This window comes from Ischnura elegans, chromosome 4 (genome assembly GCF_921293095.1).
Source record: "Ischnura elegans chromosome 4, ioIscEleg1.1, whole genome shotgun sequence".
Lineage (NCBI taxonomy): Eukaryota > Metazoa > Arthropoda > Insecta > Odonata > Coenagrionidae > Ischnura > Ischnura elegans.
This window is the reverse complement of record NC_060249.1, coordinates 62,179,185-62,200,706: the sequence shown is the minus strand read 5'-3', so window position 1 is coordinate 62,200,706 and position 21,522 is coordinate 62,179,185. Positions and strand designations below refer to the sequence as shown.

General features: G+C 41.8%; 1 protein-coding gene across 1 annotated transcript in view; it reads right to left on the bottom strand.

Moving 5' to 3' along the window:
• The window catches only part of LOC124157573 (regulator of G-protein signaling 7), a 200,921-nt gene extending 179,863 nt beyond the window's left edge, over positions 1–21,058 (bottom strand). The window contains exon 1 of the mRNA XM_046532410.1: positions 20,614–21,058. The gene's annotated coding sequence lies outside the window, so the exon portion shown is untranslated. The remainder of the gene's footprint in view (positions 1–20,613) is intronic.
• Positions 21,059–21,522: the final 464 nt, after the last annotated feature.

The window sequence follows — 21,522 nt, the reverse complement described above, 5'->3', positions numbered from 1 at the left end:
TCTTTGATTAAGGAAACTACCCTATTCTGCTGTTTAATTATCACTTGAAATAGAAGAACAGGGTGTAGATAAAACAAGATTTGGCATACAGATAAGAGGCAAAAGTCTGTTATCCAGGAAATAGAATATTTTTGTAGCTTTTCAACCTAACGAAGTTCTAATTTCTCCATAACGTGTGTGCACATGAGGTTGACAATCGGGCGTAGGTACTGGGTTAAGTTCTGTCCGAGTATCGACCTATGATATCTAGGACATATATCTGAGGACAAGTCCCCAGGAAGGTTCAGCGGTTCACAAGCCGTATGATTGCCTCGCCATCAGGAATGCATGCTGAATCATCCAAGGGATGAAACTGGCCATAGCAAGTGAATTTTACTCAGCGTTTGAGCCCAGTACTTAGCGAGCACAACACCCTCACCATCATCTCCATTTGAGTAAATATATCCTCATTCCCTCTGGAATATTCCACGTATACTCTCATCATATTTATGAAGTAGTGTGCCTCAACGAAGAACAAGCCTTTTGTATTGTAAAAATTGTTTGTTCTATTCTAGGGTAGAGAATCACATGAAATCACTACTTCGTATCTTTTAGAATCTTCCTTATCCGAAAAGCTAACCACTTTATCTCCGATTTAACTCTTTTACAAGGTGATCTATCCGATAAGTTGAACGCAAATGGACGCAGGAATATAAAACAGTCACTATAATATACGACACATTTTAATGCACACCATATCAAGCATATCTATGCGTCCATATCTACTGTAACTAACTTCATCAAATCAAGCCTATATTCATAATCCCTTATTCCGTTTTCACATCATACTTCGCACAATCCCTTTAGTATAACTCGGCCGATCCGTCCCGAAGTTTAAACAAACAAATCAATCTGTTAAGACTACCTGATTCCAGGTGCAGACATAAGAAGGCTACATTTAATACAGGTATATACATAAAGGACAGGCCTCGTTATCGAAAAATGGACGGCAGCTGATGGTTGTAGAACGGATATTGCTGGCGATAGTAGAATTACTGGTCCACTTGAGATGATCACCGATTACCGTCGGTAGCTGTCAAGGACCAATGATCAAGACAGCTCCTAGTACATTGGATATCGACAAAATTTAATAATGTTCAGATCCACAAGGCCCACGTAACTGTCAACATTCATGCAAAATATTGTTTCATTTTCAATATTTTAAGACACTATGTTTGCTTCCCTTACCTGATAAATACCCTATATTTAATATTAAATGAATTAATCACTCTAAACAGGGTTCTTACAGAATATGTCTACGTTTTTACAAAATAATTAGCTCATTTGCAGACGATACTACACTTCGTTATGCTGACAGCAGCATGTACGTTTTTATATTCATATGAAAAGTGATTGAAAAATTCTGTCATTATAAAAAATACCATATTTCATAACATTATCATCGTATCACAAAATCTAGCTTAAATAAGCTTGTGTGAATAAAGAAAAGCGACATCTAGATTTGACCATGGCATAAGCTTCGACTACACGATCGTTTACCGCACAAGGGCCGCCACCATAGCGTCAGCTCGACGCCCGGCGGCGCGACCGCCTCTCCCGATCCTCACCCCACCTCCCGGGCGCTACCTGCAGGGCCGGGCACGAACCCTTATCACGTAGGAGGTCGCCAGGGCTAGGGTCGAGAGGTAGGGAGAAGAGAGAGAGAGAGGGCTCGCATGCAACAGGGTATGCATACAGACGTGAGGGAGATCAAGGGTCCGCCTCCCCCTGAACCACCCACTTTCGTCGACCCTGGGCTCAAAGCCAGCCGCCGGCATGACCCCTAGGCAGAAGGCGGGAAGGACATCCCACGAGAGGGGACGGATGATTTCACCCACAAAGGCAGAGAGGGAGAGAGAGAAAAAATAAGGAAAAAAATCACTGAATTTCTGGCCAAAATTTCTGGGTCGTTGAGCTTCTCGTGAAAATTTTAGCGAAAACTTCTGGTCGTGCTGGTTTTTTAAAACAGTCGCGCAAGCGAGACAAAACACACTGTGCACCGACTTTAGACGAGCATAAATCGTCTTTATCACAGTAACATAACAGGCGTAGGGGAAGCTTGGGTCTCAAAACCCTTCCCAAAATTAAATTTGGTTTTCGGACGAAGTAGAACTGAATTAAGGTTTACTCACGGGACATCACTACGTTTTTACAAAAATATTACAAAATAAGGTCATTATTATTCACTAAATTTATATTACTTCAATCGAACACTACACATTTAAGCTCTACATGGAATGTCAAATCACGAAAGGAAACCTTAAACCTCAGAGGGAGTGGAGAGAATTTTCTGGCGTCAAAAGTGAAAATAAAAACAAAAAATCTGGAAATTTTAAAATATGACGATTAATTGCAAGGATATTTAAACACTCTGAAACTAGAAAAAAATCCTCTCCAAGGTCATAACATCTTATGTTACGCATAAAAACTTTCAATTTGAATCAATGGCAACTTATTGATGGCACCCAAATATAATTCAGTTAACACACAAGTAACTTCCTTTCTCCTTCCTTTCCCAGCACTGAGGAATACTGCCATTCTTTCACAATTATAATAAGAAGTTTTTGTTATTCATTAGTTATAAATTTTTATAAGAAATAAAAATCTAGAGAAAGATATCTCGGGTTTCAAACCAGGCGGTATTTCTGTTAGATATCTAATTACACCTGGTTCGAGAGATTTTGACGCAAATCATTCGCTGGTAAAAAATGAAAATATTCATATTAAAAATGCTATTTATAATTTAAGTATACCGGGAATAGCCACGGCGATAACTTTACGGAGTCACTCGCAATGCAAAAATTGTGCGAAAAATCCACAGAGAATGAAATCATTCTCCTTGACCGGTATTTGAACTCAGGTATCCCGATTTCCGGTCGAGTGTTTTAGCCACTTAAGACACCGAGGCGCCATTATCCTCTGTGTTATTTCTGTTCATATTTTCAATTGCTTATATTTTAGTAAATATAAACATATACAACTATACATACAAACAGAACCTTCTTATTATAAATGTGAAAGATTGTCGGTATTTCCCATCGTTGTATAAGGAAAAATGTAAGTTACCAGCTAGTAAGCTGAATTGTACTTGGGCACTATGAATAACTAGCAATTGATTCCAATTGAAAATCTTTCTCAATATATTACCTTTCATGGCACGTCCATCAGAATTGAAAAACGGTTTCAATTATTCTTATCAATTATTCTATCCTCTACATTATCCTCTCCTCTACACTACAGCCATGACTCGAACCGTAACGCCAGATCAGCACTGGAAGGAGGGTTCCCGACCACATCCATATTTTCCACTCCTCCCTTCCCAGCCACCGCCTTCCCACGGTTACCCCTCCTGCTAGATAACGAATGAGTCAATCGCTTTACGATCCGAGGGGCGAAAATAGCAAAAGCAGCCGAGTCGTCCCTCCTTTCTCCCCCTTCTCGTCGACGGAGGCGATGAGGAGCGGCTGACGCCCAGTGGACGAGGAAGGAAAGTGAATAGGGTAGCTTCCTTCATCAAAGAAAACGAAATGCATTGATTGCGATTCCTTACCCACCAATAGTGTATCCATAATATAAAATTTATTTAGTTTTAGAAATCCCAGTTTAGACGAATGGCAATGGTCAATTTTAACTTCATTTGAAAAAGGCGCCCATGCGATTCCACTCCACGTGACGCCACAGGGACCTAATTTCTATACGAGTAGATAGCAGTTTTACATTGTCTGAGATTACCAATGCATGCATGAGGCACAGAGCTCAGGGATACATCTCATAATAATCACACATTAAAAATACCTAAGATCGGAAAGTTTCCTTCGTTTGATAGGGTAAAAATAATCCTTACTTAAGTCGAGCGCTACCTGCTAGCGGGGTACTCTGCTACCTGATGGCAGCCTGCGTCGTATCAGCGCTCAAAGCCTCGCCCCAAGGTCACCTCACAGGGCGACAGCTGGAACCAGAAGTACGTCACACAGAATTTTCCCAGCATTCCTACTTCGCCGTCGCGTTTTCGCGCGCTTGAAAATTTTCACTTTTCGTTTAATCGCGAAAAATAGATATCGTCATTCGAAAATCTAAGAGCGTGAAATGCATACTCCAGGAGTAATAATTTTTCGATTAAGGCAATAAAAAAAAATAATAGGAAACCACCCTATTGTTGTTGAGTCAGATAAAAATCACGTAGAAGCAGTGTAGAGATACCATATTCCTCTGTGCTCTATAGGTCAGAATATTTAACAGAGGTATTACTTGTACTGTAAAGAAGAATTGTAGGAGTTTATGATCAGAACTAACAACCTCGCATCAAATGAATTAAAAAAAAATATGCGTCTTCTCTGATTCAGCTTTTGATTCCCTATTGCGAGAGAAATTATCTCCACGCCAACCACGACAAAAAACATAGTCGCCTTTTTTAAGTTTTTTATAATAGTTCTTAATAATATTTGATAATGGAATCACATACATTTCCGCTCTAAAATCGATCCTCCTTTCCCTCTCTAGCATCACATTATTCACCATTGCAAAATTTAAAAAATCGCAGATGCTTTTTTATAGCAAATTTAAAATTTTACAGTTTCCTAAAATTGCAAAAATATGCGGCTTTAAACAGTACAAACACGTATTTTATTATACTTTTGGGTGAACATTAAAATTCAAACATAAAAATAAAGTAATTTCCCTGTTCGTTATTCAGGCTCAGAATTATGTCTTCCTTTTTAAAGCTAAATATTCGAAAAATCTGAAGAGAATGGGGGTGGCTCTTTGATTCCATAATTCCTGACAACGTTGTAAATAATGATACTAAATGCTTATTTTAGAGCAATTACATTTTATTTGTGAAATTATTAATTTTCATGATAAAATTATTCGAGACTTGGAGGGGCAATCAAAGTCCATTTCTATGGCCAGGAAAATAAGATAGAACATCGGACGTGTTAGTATATAATTGTTTATTACATTGTGTACCGCAGTGAATATTCCTCGCGTAGGGGAACCTCAAGGTCACCGCATCAAAAGAATGTTGAATATGATAGGTGAACATTTGTTGAGTAAAACCAATCAAAACAATATTATAGTGACTATGTTAACTTACTTCCCAAAACGTATGATGAATCAGCTATGAACTATTGATTTCCTAAACATCAAACAAAAAAGGGGCGATATTCAATAAATATAGCGTCAAAAACGACTCTTTACTTCGTATAAGAGTGGAAAAGGAAATATCTGGCCCAAGTTTGTATTTTAAACCCAGATTTTAATGTGTCCTCAGGTTATCCGGTACACTGAGTTACGATATCCATTTCGCAAACGCTCCAACTCATCTCTGCCCAGAGGAAGGCACTCAGCTGAAGTGTTGAAACGTTGGTAGAACGGATATTGTAACCCGGTGTATCCGAGAACCGGAGGACACGTACAACCACCTCGAGAGCTCAAAATCTTACATCACCAGACTTTACAAGTAATTTTAAATCTCAATTAAGGGCTCATGAGAAAAACAAGATCAAAGAAATTTATCAGGACTTTCAGTGATCTAGAGAGAGTGTATTATTATTATTACATATTGCTGCAAGTAGGCTATTGCCTCGAGGCAGCATTATATTTACACACATGAATAACAAATCCACCTATCTAATAACAAAGTAAGAAACAGAAAGGGCCTCTGTAGTAAAAAATAATACGTAAATTCTAATGTCATTAAACTAACAATTGAACACTGACCCAAATAACTCCATTTCACACAATAAATGAAACACGTTAATTATCATATCATGCATGGATGATACGACGGGCACCACTTTTTCCGAGTCAAAAATGCTGTTCACCAGGGGATCCACATCGCTAGAGTCGTAGAATAAGAGAATTGACACAGATGTTTCAAGCAGGGGAAATAACGCGCCCACTCCTTTTCCTTCGTGACGAGTATTAGTTGCCAGCCACATCTGTTTCTGAGCATCCCACTTGGACCACGAGAGACGGAGACATTTTTTTTGTACAGCCAAAAACCCGGGCGTGTTCACACACTCCTCAAGAAGGTCGACGACTCCAACAACGCTTTTTAAGAACGTACAGAATGACAAGCATGCATTCCACATCTCAGGCAACAAGTCTCTCAGCGCGAGGGAGAAAATATAAATGCCTCAGCACGAAGCTACGGTGCTACGAAGAGTCAAAATAAGCAACACATTCTGAGGAATACTCCGAGAGCTTTTAAGATACGAAACTCTGACTTGTATTTGTTAAAGAACACGATACGAGCTACTTACTCAGCAATTCAACCCGAACGTTGTTTGGAAAAGTAAAGATTTTAATACAGCCAATAGGGTAGTTTCCTTCATCAAAGAAAACGAAAGGCATTGATTGCGATTCGTTACCCACCATTAGTGTATTCATAATATACAAATTATTTTGTTTTAGAAATACCGGGTTAGACGAATGGCAATGGTCCATTTTTATCCTCATTTGAAAAGGGCCAGATTGGCGCCCATGCGATGCCCCTCCACGTGACGTCACAGGGACCTAGTTTCTATACGAGAAGATAGGAGTTATACGTCGTCTGAGGTTACCATTGCATGCATGAGGCGCAGAGCTCAGGGATACATGTCTTAACAATCAATTATTAAAACTGGCTAAGGTCGGAAAGCTTTCCTCGTTTGATAAGTTATTAATAATCCTTAATTAAGCCAAGCGCTACCAGCCAGCAGGGTACTAGGCTAGCCGCTAGCAGCCTGCGTCGTATCAACGCTAAGCCTCGCCTCAAGGTCACCTCGCAGGGCGGGAGGGGGAACCAGAAATACGTCACGCGGAGAGACTTCCCGACATTCATACTTAAGCGTCGCGTTTTCGCGCGCTTGAAAATTTTCACTTTTCATTTAATCGCCAAAAATAGATATCGTCATTTAAAAATCTAAAAGCGTGAAATACGTACTCCAGGAGTAATAATCTTTCGATTTAGGCAATAAAAAAATAATAGGAAACCACCCTATTCTATAAACTGCATTTTGTGGTTAGATTACATGATGCGAGAACTGCATGATCAACTCAAGCCACAAAAATTGAGACGGACCAGTAATGATAACCTGGTTGATGGAGATTTAAAAAACCTTGACCGGAACAGAAGGCAATCACCCTGGCTGCATCTGGTAGCGAACCATGATCTCCCATTTGCGCCGAGTATTAAACAATTTGATCAATGAAATTGGATATTCTGATGACTTGAGGACAAGAAGCCTGATGCCTTAGTGAATACAGCGTTCGACAGCTGAAGACAACACTCCATATTCATTCTAAGACGTCTGAAACAATAATATCCCTTATTTTACGGCAGCGATTTTTTAAAAAAAGTTGCGTTCTCCCAATCTTCGAGTACTGCCCCGTTATTTACCCCAATACCTGTCTCTCCAACCTTAAAATTCTTGAACGCCCAGTTATTCTCTTTATTTCAGTAGTCCGACACCGTGTTCCTCACCTCCGTAATTCTTCTCGCTCTGAAGTAATGTCTGCCCTATCATTGGTCCCACTATCCTCCCGTAGGAATTTTCATGATATCTCCTTCAATTGCAATGCCTTAAATGGCAAGTTCCGATCCTCAGAAATACTGCCTTTCTTTTCACTCCACATTCCCACCCGCTCCTTCCGTAATAATTACCTACTACACCAACCTAAATTCCGTCTTTCTCTCTCTCAGAGATCACTTTTTTTTTACAGACTCCCTACCTTTCTCAATGCCATTTCGACTCCTCACCCTTCCCTGGATCTTTCAATGCCCATCAGATCATTCATGAGGCAGCTTCGAAAAGTCATCTTCTGAATCCCTTTTTTTCTTTTTTATATCCTTTTTATAGTTTTTTATAGTTTGTATTTTTTAAAGCTGCAGATTTTAAGTTGTCTATTCAATGTAAAGGCCGTTTTGGCTGTTTTTGAATGATTCAATAAATAAATAAATTTCACCTCATTCGACCCCATGAAAAAGCATTTTTAGAGTCCTGAAACAAAAACGAAAGAGACGCTAGGAAAGAAACGAAGCCCCCACCCCTAACCTGAATGTGTGATTCTCACATTTGAGTGGATTAGCCTGGAGTGATTTCAATGTCACCGGCCTTATGATTGTTCAGGATCACAGGTCGGCAACCTTTTGAGACGGAGGAGCGAAATGTTATGCAACCATCTGCGCGGCTTCATCTCGACAGTGCTTTAATATTACTACCAGAAATGTGTTTATTCTAGATACGCTTCATCCCCTCTCCTTCCTACATTCAAGCTATTATTCCTGTTGATATATTTTTTTGCTTTACTTTTCAAAATAAAAAATATAATTAATGTTTTTTGCGCATGTAACTGAAAGGCCGCAATTTGAAATCGATAGAGCCGCAACTTGACATAAAAATAACCGCACACGGCTCACGAGCCGTAGGTTGCTGTATTTCATCTATCAAGATACCTGGTCTAGATATATGAAAAAAATAGACTTGAAAGAAATGAGAGCTTTATTTACAGAAAAAATGAGAAAAGATACTCTGAGAGAGGGCAACAAATTTGTCAATAAAAAATAATTGCACGAAAACTTGAAGCTACCTGTGTGGATCGGTATTCCTATTGTAAAAATAATGCACTCCATATTAATTCTAAGACAACATAAACAATAATATCCCTTATTTTACGGCAGAGAATTGTTTTAAGAATTAATTTCACCTCCATAAGAAGGAACAAAGAACGTAACACTGATCAAACGGTGTAAGAGCATTATTTATTAACCCTTACTTGCTCGCCACATGAATCAAATTCACGTAGTAAAATGCGCAAGAGAAGCTTTCCAGCCAAATGAATTATTCAAGCACACTTTCATGGCTTTGGCTTCGCCGTTAATGCTTCACCTCCTGCACCACTTAACATCCGATTTTAATGCCAATGTGACGGAATTTTTAGAGTCGACAAAACAAAGCGCGCCATACTCTACCGTATATAAAATTAAAATATAAGGACGATTAATTCAACGCCAACCCCACCTATTCCCGTTCTCCATGACCTCGAATTAAACAAGGTTACCTGCCGCAGGGGTTAATGAAGAGAGAAAGTAAAAAATGACAGGAGGGGAAGAGATGGACGGGGTATGAGAGTGAAAGAGTGATCCGGGCCATTTTGCAAGCAAGGAACTCCTCAAGGGCAATTACGCATCAGTTGGATCCCGCACAAACATCACCAATTTCTATAACATATTGCGCGGATTTTAGGCACATAGATACATTCTTTCAGTTCTAATTTCTTCAATGAAATAATGGAAGATATATTACGATTTACTTGACAAGATACGGAAGTGTTTTTTTCCTAAGATAATTTGGTAACCTCGAACGGCAATATCTCCGTCGATACTTTGATTTAAAAAATCGTTTTTGTTGCGCCATTTTCGCTCTAAATCCACTACGAATAACCATCACATGAACATAAAGAAAAGAACACAACCAAGCGGGTATACATGACCACCTTTTACAAAAATGCTTGCTTTGCGTGTGCACTTTTTGTACAAAGTGGTTAAGTTGATTTTTTTCCACAAAGTTTTGCCAGAGATACTGACTCCCGGCGTCAAATACTACTAAGATGCCATAGGTAACCATGATATATAAAGCTATGGCATGGCGTAAAAAATGAATCGTTCCATCGGAGCACAAATATCAATTAAGAATGGAGGTAAAATAAATGAAACACTGCAATTCCACGAAAATTTGTTAATGGACGACTCTGGATTCACTATTGCGCCGCATCACCAGGTCTATTCCACAGTCATTATTAAGCCTGATGATCCCAAGCTGTAGTGAAGTCCGCGACGTATATTTAAAAAGATAACGTGGGTTTGCAGTGTTTCATTTATTATGTGCCCATGATGGCGAAAAAAAACCACCGAGTAACTCCGGGAACTGTTTCATTCAAGAACTGAAAAGCTTACCGATTTCAACTGAGGAGATTAGATCAAACACAAACTTAATTTTCGTCAAATCTTTCAGGTCTATATATAAATTGATTGAATTATAATTGCATCAATGAAATAATGGAAGAGATATTACAATTTGCTTCACTAGAACCGCAGCATTGTTTTCCTAAGATAATTTGGTAACTTCTAGAACGGAAATATCTGCGTCAATACATTGATTCCTTGAGGGACACGTCCCTGCAAAATCAGACGACCAGAGATGTAGTGACCCGTACGCATTTTCGCGTGGGCACGATCCCGAATCCGGAGAGGAGGAAAAAAAAAGAGGACAAAAGAAGATGACGTCCAAACGACCACAAACACGCACATGCGCGCTCAAAGTGAAGTGCTGAGTGCCACTCAAGAACGGGAAAAAGGGTTCGAGGGGGGTGGGGAGAGGGTAAAGCCTCGGTGCGCAAACAGCGTGTAGTAAGCGTTTTATCAAAACCTCGGGGGCAAACCCGGCCGTCGTCATCGTGTAAATAAACCTGAAGCGCGACCCGGGCCTAGGTAACGCGATCCCAGATCCACTTTCCATACCCCTTTCACTCTCGCTTTCTCTCTCACACGGCCAGGGGTGCAAGTGGATACCCGTCGATACAGCTGCGAAACTAGGAATTTTGCATTCAGAGCTCACCTCGGACTGTGCCGCAGGAATATCAATTATAATAACCATAATAATAATTTTAATTCCTCATAATAAAAATAATCCATGACATATTTACGGAGGCTTCCGCGGTGATTAAGTTTATGAATGTTTTTCGGGTTAATGCCGCGTCGATTCATTTTTGGCGGACGACAGTTTCGGGCGCGTTCCAGCTCCCGTCTTCCGGCGCAAATGATCTGCAGAGCTTCTATTGTCTTTATATATAAGGCTATTCAGGCGCGCGTAGGTATTTGATTATAGGAAAATTCCATTTAAAAAGATAATATTTTGGTTGAAATTAATCGACATAGCGTAGAGCTATAGTAGACAATAAAACACTAAAGGACAGAGTTACGGGCAGTGGTGACTGGCTTGTTGTCCTCCCATGATACGGAAAATCAACCCCGCATAGATTTTGTGCGGAGAAGTAATTAAAGACGTTATAAATACAAAGCGAAAATTAAAAACATCTTGAGTGACCGGTTTAAATTTTCCACTAATTGAACGGAGCCAATACAAGTACGTGCACAAATGAGACTAGAGGTTCAAGAAGTGCTGAATTAATTAGGCAAAGAACTCGCAAATTTCGAATACGGTTAACCTGAAATGTTTGGTTGAGTACTAAGAGTAAGTACACCATACGCACAGAGACGTCCCTTTTTCTCGCACCTCTCTTATCACCACTCTCGCATCACCATTGATTTGATGAAGAGGAGTGATAGTAGAAGGACTAAAAAAATACACATATAGAGAGTGAGAGAGAAATGGAAAAGCATGGTTCCCGGCTATAAGATATTTTTAAAGAGCCATACAAAGATGAAAAAACACTTTTTACTTATTGACTCTTACTGTAAAAATATTCATCAGTCTAATTTTTTAGTGACACCAAAAAAATGGTAATTAATAAAGGAAATTATTGACAGCTAACGTCATTTTCGCCAAGGAAGAGTGCAAGGAAGGGTGGATACAAACACGGCGTTGGCGTTAGCCTGCATTTACCGCCGTGAATAACAAGGATGAACTTCCTATACGACAGACCGGGTGCTGTGTTCAAAATATCACAAATGCATTGCCCATTCTTCGCCGGCTTCGGAGAGAGTGGGAGTTCAATTGCAGTTTGCAAACCCAAAGGCAGCGGGTTCGAGTCCCGTCTGGGTGAACTTTACACAATTTCGGGTAGAGTAAAATGTTACTGTATTGCAAAGACATTTGGTGGTTCTGATACTCCAATAAATGCGATTTATGGAATTAAGATTATCATTACCTACCCTAACATATCCTCACCGGGAGATGAAGACAGACTAGCCGATAATACTCTCATTAACAGCGAATCCCACAGGAAAACTCTCTCGATTTCAACATAAAATCTTCACCACAATCGAAATCAAATATAAAGCTCTCTCAGCAAGAGTTGGATCATTATTCCGATCTGTGGCGCGGCTAGGGGGGAGACTCCAGGGTGTCCGGACCCCCCTCCCCCCGAAATATAAAAACACAATCACTTTGTTTCATAAAAGAAAGAAATACTGAATAATCATGAATTTACAAAATATTTACTTGAAAAATGAAGTTTTTTCGATTATGAAAAGTGTTAAAATTAGTTTTAACCCTCTACTTAGTACCCTGTTTTTAATAAATCATACTCCCGGTTTTAGAACCCCCCGAACAAAATTCCTGCCTACCCCTCTCATTCCGATCCTCCCCTAACAAATTGAGTCGAATATCTAAAACAGTGGACATGGAATACGGTGAGAATCGGGAGGAACCTTTATCGTTGGCTGATAAGTACGTGGAGATGCTAGAGGTAAGAAAGAAAATGTTGGCCCTAACCCAAATTGTGGCCAGTCAGTAAGTGACATACGAATTTCAACGCGTAAAGGAAAATTCCCTGGCATCCCTAACACTTCCCTCTCTCACATCTTCCACCTTCACTTCAGAGGGAGTAATCAGCAGTGGCCGATGAAATATAAAGTAGATCATCACGGGAAAATGTAACATTCTGAAAATATTTAAATTAATTAACCGCCAAGGATAATCTATATCTGCCTCATTACCAATGGCGGATTTAGGAGGGGGTAACAGGGGTCACGACCCATCCCTACCCCCGAATTTTATCAAACATTTTTCATTTTAATTAGTTTGCTAGTTTTTTAACCCATGAAAAGGAGTATCCATAGAGAGAAGTATTCTTGTAAAAAAGTCACCATATCTGTTGCATGAAACATTAATATTTTATAATTATATACAATTTCGATGACTGTTTATTTCTTCTCCATTGTTTAACTTCTTAAATGTCTAAAATAGTTTAATTTCATCAGTTTCTAACTATGAAAAAGAAATTTTGGACTCCAAAACTGTTTTAAAAAATGTTATTTTGAAAAATTTTACTCGGGAGAACTCTCTCCGGACCTGGGGACCTCGGGAGAACTATCCGGACCTAGGGCGGGACCCCCCAAATTTGCTGATGAATTCGCCCATGTTCATTACCACCCCGAGAACCGCCTCATGGATGGGAAAGAGGAGATATGATATCGGCCTCGTAATTGAAGAAATGGATGAGGAAACGTGCAGAGCAAATGGGGTGCATCTTGAGCTGCTAAGGGCTTTAAACAAATAAATCACCAAATTAAACCTAAATATCTATAAACGAAGAGAATTGGGTCTAGCTCAATTTTGATATCTAAGCATTTAGCATTATACAAGAAGTCATTTTTCGTAAAAATTCGTTCGGTGATGTGCTATCCTTCCTTAACTCATACCACCACCACGATGAATTATCATAAAACTGAAACGAAATGATAGACAACCCCTATGTTATTGTGAAGAAAGATCTGAGCTTTTCCCGGCGTATGATGTTGTTGAAGTTTATTCGGGATTGCCACCGGATAAGGTTCTCCATCTCTGCCGACGTTTCGATGGCCGAGTCGTCCATCGTCATCGTCATCATCGTCATCATCAGCCCTGATGACGATGGACGACTCGGCCATCGAAACGTCGGCAGAGATGGAGAACCTTATCCGGTGGCAATCCCGAATAAACTTCAACAACCTATGTTATTGTGCCCGATGTACTGGTGATTACCAAGACATTAAACGAAAAAGGGGTGATTTTCCATACATGTTTCGTCAAAAACGTCTCTTCAAATGGCACATGAGCGGAGAAGGAAATACCCTTCCCCAAGTTTGTATTTTAACCAAGATTTTAATGTGTCCTCAGATTCTCGAATACACCGGGTTACGATTTCCATTTTGCCAACGTTCCAGCTCGTCAATTCAACGTTTTTGCTGAGCTGTGCGGTCTGAGCGGTCAACATAAATGCATCGCTCAGAGCCTGACTGAAGGACGCATTTTCTGAAATTATCGACCTATATAAACCGAGCGCATGGCCTTCGAGTCTCTACGACAGCGGCACAACGAGAGGGGGTTTGTGGGGTAAACCACCCCCCAGAGCTCAGAAATGTTTTAAGTTTAATCCATTTTACCAAATTGGATCAATAATTCTTACAGAATAGTGTAAGTATTAAAAGAATATCCCTCAGAAAGCCGTAAAACTCACCATATTGAACCATTTACCTTAAAATTTTCTGGGGGAGCCCCCCCCCCCAACTTATCCCTCGGACTCCCCTGTATATGTTGCGCCTTAAACCCAACCTAGTCTTAATTCCTAGCTGCCCTCCTGCTCTACGATACCATGATTTCTCCCAAAGGCCTACCTCCTGATAGCTCCAGAGCTTCAACCCCTCCCCACTTGGTCTTCAATCCATTCAGACTGCACCCGCCAACCCCAGGATTCGAAAGAAATGTCCTCGGGAATAGGGAGAAGGGGCCAAAACCGATCCCCAAGATAGGATTGCGGGAGGCAACGAGGGAGGGAAGGAAAGCGCTGAGCGGCGAATATTTTCCTCTTCACTTATTTTTTTGAAGTGATTGATGGAAGACGAAACGGAAGGCTTCAAGCCTCTGCTCATTCAATTTGCTCGCTCGCTGCCTCTGGGCTTCCCTACTCCTCCCCCGCACATCAATCCGATCCTCTTTGACCCATCGACCGTCTATCCTCCCCCACGTTCCCTTTAACACTCATCTCGGCGCTGAACGGATCCAGCACCGAGCCAGGCAACCAACCCCTCTCTCCGCTCTAAACTCAACACACACGAAAATTCCGGCCTCAGCCTTCGCTCAGGTGTCGCGAAAAAAGCGCACAGTTATCCCTTTTGGAGTCACGAAAGGAATCCAGCCTCTATTATCCTATAAGGAATGTTAAATAAATGGTGCATATTGTCTGTGGTTACGCCTCTGAACATCATCATCATTAGTCAACAATCCTAAAATTGATTTGACGCAGCTCTCCATTCCTCTCTCCTATCCGCTAACCTTTTCTTAGCGACGTATTTCTTCTCTTTTACATCTTTTATAAACTGTCCTATGTAGCTCATTCAGGGCCGTCCCTTGCCCTTCTTCCCTTCCACATTTCCTTCTACTATTGTTTCCATCAAGCCATCATGTCTCATAATGTGGCCAACTAGGTTACCCCGTCTTCTGCTAAAGGTTTTTAGAAGGCTTCTCTTTTCTCCCACTCATCTTAGCATTTCCTCATTACTTACACGGTCGATCCATTTTCATCTTCGTCATTGAGTCCGATATCTCATTGCCAGGTACTCAAGTCGGCAATGTCGCAGCCCTTTCGCTCTAGCTCCCACGCCAGCAGCACTCAAGCATGCATTGGAAAGCCGATACGAGCTTAGCCAAACCCCTCAAAAGTTTATCAATTAATTCTGTGGCTTAGTGCTAAAAAATCCATGCCAAAAGTTTTCACTTTTGTGATCATACCACAGCACTTTAAATGTTGGGAACTATGTAGCGTAAAAAGGGACGTCTGAAAAAGTAGGAGGAAATAAAAAGATTGCAGTTTTTGGGCCATTCAGCATAATAAGGTTGAATTTCCGCTTATTACTTCAGACTTCACCAAAAGAGAGCTCTTGAAAAGTAAGCGATTTTGGCATTGGCCCTTTTAGCAACAAACCACAGAATTAATTGTTGAATAACTATTTTCTGATTCCCATCACTCTTAATCCAGGCTTTGAATATACCTGAGCTATTGCAATACGTGATGAATCACGTGAATGGTGGGGTGAACTGTGGTGGACGGTGAGGAGGAATGCAACAGAGCTATAGTATCGTGTAATGACACACCTCCAAGCAGCTCCAAGTTTTCAGAGGTAACGTAATCCCTACACTAAACTGCCACATTGGCCCTTGTGCGCTTTCTTCATGCATACAAATATTTCCGCTTTATTCGCTGGGCGCTTTTCTCGCATAATCTCGGCCCTAAACTACTCAAAAAAGAAGAAGCGCTTAGGAATCATCCACATCTCAACACGGTACCGTAAGAGCCACCAATCGGGTACTAGCTGAGGTTGAATTTCTTTTTCGACACAAAATACACTTCATTAAGTATTGATTTTTTATGAGGTGCAGCATGGTATGAGGATGAATCACAATACCACCACAGTTGGGCGATTTTGTAAAACATCGCGAGCAGGGATTGAAAGGCTCGAGATAAATGTAGGTGGTCGCAAAAGTGAGCAGGTGGAGCAGTTAAACTATTTGTGCAGCTCACCAAAGGAACAGATGCTGAAGGTTGGACATGAAAAAGATAATTTATTCAGTAAAGAGGGCACTAATTAATAGGAAGGAGCTGATGAGAGGATTTTTACGAGAGTTTGAAGACAATCCTAAAAAATACTGATAAGTGAAGCGGTATTCGGTGTGGAAACATGAAGGCGTACGACGGATATGCGATGTCAGATGTGGGTTTGAAGAAGAATGGAGAAGGTGAAGTGGACGGACAAGGCCAGGAAAGAAAAGAAACGAAGTTCCCGGCATGGTGGGTGAGGGAAGGAAACTTCTAGAGGGAATACGGGGGAGACAAACGGTTTAGATAGAAAGAGTACCGATTAGGGAGGGGATACGGAAAGTTGAGGAATAAATGTTGGGGAGGGGAAGAAAGGGAATAGCATTTGAAGACAGAATGAAAGTGATTGGGCCTTGATGATAATTGAAAAGGAAAGTCCAAATTAGGATGATAGAGCGGGCAAATCAGCAAAATGTACCAATTAACCTAACTTGACTATTTCAACGAAACCGTCCTTCCCTGAACACAACTTCCTAACCATCACAAGCAAAAGAAAAACCAAAAGGTAACTTGGATATTTAAATTTAACTTATACCACTACTTTTTCACAAAACGCGACCTGTGTAAAAAAATTAGTGGTATAAGTAAAAGTGAAATATCCAAGAAACCATATAATGCAATAACCACACAATTAAGAATAAAAAAACAAACCCACACTCAGACGGTCGCATTTTTTTTCGCGACGAATCACTAGTTAAAACTCACGTTACCATCTTGAAAATTTTAGGAATAAATGGTAGTTTTTTTTCAAAATTTTTCCTCAGTTCTAAAATATAAAATTGAAAAAAAAATCCTTCCTACGTAAAAGAATAAAGTAGTGGAACGACCTACCTGAAGATATTTTTAAGATCTTCCCTGCAAATGCTAAAATTGTCAAGAGTAAGTGTTCATCGATTCTTGATTGATGTCATTGTTATCTATTGAGGAGATTTAGAAATTGAGTTATGTGATGCAAAGTACATTTGTTAGTTGCATGGTATTCGAATTAATGTATGTCTTTATCCTATACATGTATTTTATGTCCCTTTACTTTGCTCCTATATGGGTAGACTTTTCATTCCTTTATTTTAAATCCCATGCTACCATCAGGCAACAGTCTACTTGTTTATGTAATAATAATAGTAATAAATAAATAATATATGAGCAAATACTGAAGTAAAATATTCACATTTTTAAGTAAATGAAAGGTCGTAGCACTTTTCCACAAGAAAATTCTTGTGGAAAAGTGCTACGACCTTTCATTTACTTAAATATGTCTAACTTCCACCAATTGAAGCCTGAATCTGTTGAACTTAAAATATTCACGATTGAAACAAATGAAAATTAAAAAAACGGCCAACTATGTATAACCTGATAGTTTCGAAGTGATAGAAAATTCTTTAAGCGAGGGTAATTCGTCGCGAAAAACGAAGAGTCGAGCGGGTGTGATGCGTCATCTTAAACAATTGTTGCACATCCATTATTTCTGTAATCATTTCCCTCAGAAACCACCGACAAACCGCCGTGACCTAAGTTTCCGCGATATGGCGCGAATGACCTCCGTTGTCGATACTCTCCCCAAAATAACCAATCCGTGGGGAGGGTGGGGAAGGTTGCGATGACCGTACGACGCAAGGGGTTCGGGAGGTGTACGCACGATGAGACTGAGAGGTACTGAGGTGAGAACAGAGACGGAGAGGGGTGAGGACTCCTTTCAAAAGCTTTGAAACCGGTGCCTTTCCGAGAGGTTAGCTAGCCAGGTTGCACGGGACGCCTGATGCCATAGAGAGCACACAGAGAGGGACCCGGCTGGAGAGGCAAGATGCCTGGCGTACATTCCCCAAAAGACTCATTCCCACCACACCTTGCCCGATGGGGATAATAGCGAGCATACTTCCACTTTCGAGAGAAAGACTGAACAACAAATATTTCCTCCCAGTTCTCCGCCTGAGGTTAAAATGTTAATCCTCTAATCGTCGCTCCTTCATGAGTAGTTAGAGAGGGTTAATCTCACTTCTATTAACTTTCTAATCAAGTAGTTAGCACGATGACTAAATTTCATTACCACATACCTTACTACCATTCTGTGCATCATATTTGACTTTGAATTTCATAACCTACTCACGTTCAAGACAGTTTTGAGAAGGATAATTTCACATCAAGATAGGTTCACATTAAAGAACCGGCCTCGTATACCCCGCTGCTTCATAAGATTTTTGCAAAAAAATATTCTTCTTGAATCCTATCGATGAATTCTGCCATCCTGTGCGAATGCGCGTTCCCTGAAGAATGCATACAATTCCCTATATTCAAGCCTCGATATTCCTGCGAATTATGACTAGGAGCCCCGCGAATCGAAGCAATACCGAAGCACTTGGACCGAAATTTATCACCAAAGATCTATAAACTAAGCTCGCAAAAATCCTTAAATTGGCGAGGCTTTTCCGTGAGCATTTCGAGCCTGTAATTTTCGATTACGAGCGTGTGTGTTACGATGATTAGCCAATTAATGAACGCTAAACCAATTTAAATAATTTAGAAAACATAAATACCCTTTCAACTACAAGTCATCGCGAATATTCAGCGCTACAGTACCTTAAAACGTAAATAGCGTCCCGTCTGTGAGAAAATAAAGTGATAGGTACTACACACCCCTCAAAGGCATAAATCAACTTGCCCTCGCCAGCCGTAACAAGGTCACCAGGCAGAATAAAAAAAGGAAGAAGGAAAAGTGAATAAAACTGAGTCAGAGGCAAGCTATTACGTGTGAGATGCGTGTTTTTTTATGGAATCACTGTCCAATTTATTTCGCTCAAGAAGAGAAAATGTGGATGATAGTTTCCACTATTTATTCTGCGTGGGGTAAAAGTCGTCCCATTCCCTGTGGCAAACGCAGTCCCTAGTCTCCCGGCCAACATCCCCTCTTTACACTGTACCCTCCCAAATCTTGAACGCAGGAAGTGGTCCGAAACGGAGGCACTTCTTTCACAACCACATTTCAATCCGCCAACCCAGCCCCCATGGCGTTTCATCTTTCTTCCTTCACTTCCTGCCTCGCATGAGGGGAACCTTATCACAGGGAGTATATTGCAGTGTGTGGAGATTTTCAATGCGCCACGATGAAACTTAACTGAACCCTATCCACTCCTAAAAATCACATAAAAGTTTATCAAAAGTATTGTACGCTCCTTAGGTGTTAAGTGCGGCGGCGCAATAAAAATGAACCTTGAAAAAGTCAACGACTAGAAATTTACCATGCCAACACCGAAGTGATTTAACTCGAATATAGGCTTGGATAGGTAGTGTGGTACTAAAGGTAAATAGCTAGTGTAGAGCTCACCCCAAACAAAGCCACAGGCAATCAAAGGTCACCTATGGGGGTACCCTCTTGCTTGGCCACTTCCCTCACGCGGATATTTAGTGTTCGAGGGCTTCGAATGAATTTAAACCTTTTACCCTTTCATCAGAGGCAAAATGCCTGACCCACAAGGCCACCATAACCCCCATATCATACTCTGGAGGACAAGATCTGGCAATATATGGCATTCGTGTCCCCTACTGCATAGTAGAACTCGGTCATACGTTGCATGATAGATTACGCGATGGAGCACATCAGGCACAAGGGTTGGCCGCTGCATCTGGAAGGAGAATAGCACGCAGAAACAGGGTCCCAGGGTCTTCACACAATGACGAAGAGGCGCACCGCAGACGTCGGGGGAGGGAAATGGGAAGGTTGAATGTGTGTATATATACACACACACGTGCCCCAGTCCGGAGAGCGCGCGCCACTCGACCAAGTGGAAGAAAACGAGACTGGTTCCAGCGTTCTCTTTATTTTTAATTCCTCATAGCAGTTAATGTCGGCGTTCTCCCCCGTAGGTTCCACGGCCGTCCTTGCCTCATTATATGCATCCACTCCTCGCCGTCACGAGAGAGAGACCTTTCGTGACGAAAAGGGGGACTCTGGCTTTAGGGATACCCTCACTCACTACACGAGTGCACGACCCCCCAGTCGTTCTTGATTTCGGGATGCGGATGAAGTGTAGGGGGGGCAGGGAGGGAGGACAAGGGATGCACAGCTGCGGGGGGGCATTAAAACGGACCGGGGGGAGGAGGCGTGTGTGAGAGGGAAGGACGAGGACTGATGAGATGGAGAGGGGCCCTGAGCGGAGCCGGAGTGGGGAGTACTGCGTGGAGACACACCGGGGTATGAGGCCTGAACGGTATGGAAAACGGGGAGGACATTAACACACACTCCGCGACGCAGGACGTGAATGAAATCAAAACGGTACTTACCTTAAAACGATGTCCGATAGACGCCGACTTGCCCGGCGCATTTAGGAGGATCCACCGCTTGCAAGATCAAACACGGCCGCACCGCAGCACCTCTTTCTTCACTTTTCCTATCCAGAAGACGTTTTCTTTAGGTCCCTGGAAATTTCTCTGGGACCACCACGACCACCAACACCACCGCCGCCGGCCGAACTCCCGCGAGGGAAACCGTCCCCGGCCGGTTGGTTTACTCCTCCCACGTACCGCCTCGGAGGGCGGCAGTGCCCGGTTCTGCCCTCGGGGCGGTCAACGAAGGCGACGACGAGGGCTCTCCCTGGGACGCACGGGGCATAACGCCCCCTGTTCGTCGAGGCGCCCCCACCACGGAAAAACAGAGCAGGCACGGCTGAGGGTGAAAAAACGTTACGATCCGAATACTCCCCGGCTGAGACCCCTCCTGTCGCCCGCCAACCTCCCGCCGCCACCTTGGCCTCTCGCCGCAGAGCACCCGACTCCCCCTATTCCAGTCGATTCCCCCCACAGCACACCCCCGCTTCTTCCCTACCCTTCGGGCAACACCGAAACCCTCCTCCAACGACCCCTTCCCCAAACTAGAGCCCCGTCGTCATCCTATTTCCTTGCGCGTGCGATCAATCCCTGTGAACGTCCTCAGCGCTACCTTCCGGATGTATGCTCAACTACAGATCCTGCCGTGGGTCGACGACCATAATGTTTAGGTTTTCTTGAAATTCAAGAATCTCGCGAGGTCGGGTAAACTAGGCGATCGGTCCAATGTCTATCCGGAAATTCAAATAACCACAACATCACGTATTCACAAAGCTCGAACTGCATTAGGATTGATAGCGTTACCTCGCCTAAGTTCAAAAAGGCGGCTTCAATTTTCGCTTCGTCCCTCTTCTTTCGGTGAAAACT